This window comes from Arachis ipaensis, chromosome B1 (genome assembly GCF_059453495.1).
Source record: "Arachis ipaensis isolate K30076 ecotype BB chromosome B1, ASM5945349v1, whole genome shotgun sequence".
Lineage (NCBI taxonomy): Eukaryota > Viridiplantae > Streptophyta > Magnoliopsida > Fabales > Fabaceae > Arachis > Arachis ipaensis.
In genome coordinates, this window is record NC_142436.1 from 107632566 (window position 1) to 107635374 (window position 2809).

General features: G+C 41.3%; 1 non-coding gene across 1 annotated transcript; it reads left to right on the forward strand.

Moving 5' to 3' along the window:
- The first annotated feature begins 955 nt into the window (after window positions 1-955).
- Window positions 956-1059, forward strand: LOC148577837 (small nucleolar RNA R71). The gene has a single exon (XR_015903853.1). It is a non-coding gene; the product is annotated as a small nucleolar RNA R71 (small nucleolar RNA).
- Window positions 1060-2809: the final 1750 nt, after the last annotated feature.

Sequence of the window (2809 nt, forward strand, 5' to 3'; positions counted from 1 at the left end):
CTTAACTTCTTCCACTCCTTCCTTCAAGATTTCTGGCTCCTGCTCTGAGGGCCTGATTCCTTCTTCTTCTGAAACTTCCTTCAATATAGTGATGGCCTTGCATTCTTCCCATCTCACTCTCTTTTGTTCCCCTTTAGGATTCTTTTCTGTGTCACTAGGGAACACTGCAGTTGATTTGACGGCCTGTTGAGATAGCTCTCCTACTTGCGACTCCATCCTCTTGAGTTTTTCACCATGGTTTCTTAAGGTAGCTCTCACATCATCTCTGAAGCTTTTCAATTCGGTTATGTCTTGACTCATGGTTGCCATCATTCCTTCTATCCGGTTTAATTGATCTTGAAATTGTTGGTTCGGATTAAGTTGGGTAAGTTGATTATTTTGGCCATGATATGATGGTTGGGGGTAAGTGTTTTGTGTGGCTTGGTATGATCTTTGGTTGGAGTTTTGGTATGTGGAATTGTTATGTTGGTTGTGGTTGTAAGGTTTGTGGTTTTGTGGTTGGGTTTGTTGGTTCCCCCACCCAAAGTTTGGGTGGTTTCTCCAGCCTGGGTTGTAAGTGTTGGAATGTGGATCATATGATTGCTTTTGTTGGTTTCCCACATAGTTGGCCTCTTCCCAATCACCTCCTTCAATGCTTACTTCCTCTTGATCCTGTGTGTGTATTGCAGCCACTTGCTTTGTTTCTAATTGCCTGGTAAGCTCTGCTAGTTGCTTGGCAAACACCTTGTTTTGGGCTAGAATTGTATCAACATGGTTCAGCTCCATGACTCCCTTAGTGTTGTGCCTTTCTGATGCATAGTAGTACTCATTCTCAGCCACTGTCTCAATCACTTCAATGGCCTCTTCCACAGTCTTTTTCCTATTCAATGAACCTCCTGATGAATGGTCTACAGCCTTCCTTGATTCATAAGAGAGTCCATCATAGAAAATATGCAATTGCACCCAATCATGGAACATGTCTGGTGGGCATTTCCTTGTCAAGTCCTTGAATCTCTCCCATGCCTCGTAGAGAGTTTCACCATCTTGTTGTCTAAAAGTTTGAACCTCAGATCGAAGCCTATTGACCTTTTGTGGGGGGTAGAAACGTGCCAGAAACTTGCTTTCCACCTCATCCCATGTTGTTAGACTCCCCCTTGGGAATGATTCCAGCCACTTAGCTGCTTTGTCCCTAAGTGAAAATGGGAACAAAAGCAGTTTATAGGCATCTTCCTGGACTCCATTGGACTTCACAGTGTCACAAATTCTCAGGAATTTTGTGAGATGTTGGTTGGGATCTTCATTAGCACTTCCACCAAATGAACAATGATTCTCCACAAGTGATATTAGCTGTGGTTTGAGTTCAAAGTTGTTGGCCTGAATGGGTGGTTTCTGGATGCTGCTACCACAATTCCCAGAGGTTGGGTTTATGTATGAACTAAGAACCCTCCTCTCAGGAATGGCATTGTTTCCATCAGCTCTCTCATGGTTGTGAACTTCTCTATCCATGTTGAGATCTAAAGCTTCCTCAAAATTGTCCTCAGATTCTCCTTCAGATTCCTCTTCTCCCACTACTCTCTTCCCTCTTGCTTCCCTTCTCAGTCTATGAAGGGTCCTCTCTGGTTCGGTATATGGAGGAGTTGATGTCTCTCCTCTCCTACCTGTCATACAAGAACACAGCACAGGCACAAACAAGTGAAATACTCTTGGTTAATGGAAGAGTATGGTTAGAGCAATTGAGGAATTAATTCAAACAGTTAGTGAGTCAGCGAGTTAGTTGCTTGAATTTAAAGGCATAAAGAAAGAAAGCATGTAACCGAGTGCAGAAATTAAAATTCAACAAGTAACTTGAACAGAATTAACAAAGCAAGAGAAATTGCTCAATCTAGTTAGCTTCCAATTGGAGAATTGTCAATCGAAAACCAATCCCCGGCAACGGCGCCATAAACTTGATGCACATAAACTAGTTATGCTACGATTTAGGAAATTGCACGATCGGCAAAATTCCTTCCGGCAAGTGCACCGGTTATCGTCAAGTAAAAACTAACAATAGAGTGAGGTCGAATCCCACAAGGATTGGTTGAGTGAGCAATTCGGATTAGAAGTGTGTTCTAGTTGAGCGGAATCAAGATTGAGATGAGTATTGCGGAATGTAAAATTGGCGGGAAAAGTAAATGACAAGAAATTGAAATGGCGGAATCTTAAATTGCATGAATTAAAGAGCAGAAACTAAATTGCTGAAATTAAAAGGGAATGGGGGTGATTGCATGAATTGAGTAGCAGAATGTAAAGAGAAAGTGGAAATCAGAAATGGGGAATTCATTGGGTTATAGGAGATATTGAGATCTCCGAATCAAAACATGTTTATCTCTTCCTCAACCAATGCGTTCATTGAATTTTGCTTGGCAATCTTATATGATTGGATCCCAATCCCTTGGCTCACCAATTCTCTCTAAAAACAAACAAATTCCCAATCCCTTGGTTTAAATGTTCATAAGAAGAGATGATGCTCGATCACTGATTATACCACACAGTTTCATGAACCACAATTTGGTAGGATTACATGTCACAATATCCATCCAAACCCCAATCCAATTCACTGTGAGAAAGCTTCTCTAGCATGAATCCTCCATTCCTTTCCCAAGGTTCCGAAGGATTCCAAGTATGGGTAGTTTCTTTCCCAAGACAACTACTCAATGGAATTAGATCGAGAAGCTTTCTAACAAAATTCAAGAGAAAAGATTGAAGAAGAAGATAAACTATTATTGATTCATTGAATTACAATAGAGCTCCCTAACCCAATGAAAGGGGGTTTAGTGAGTCATAGCTCTGA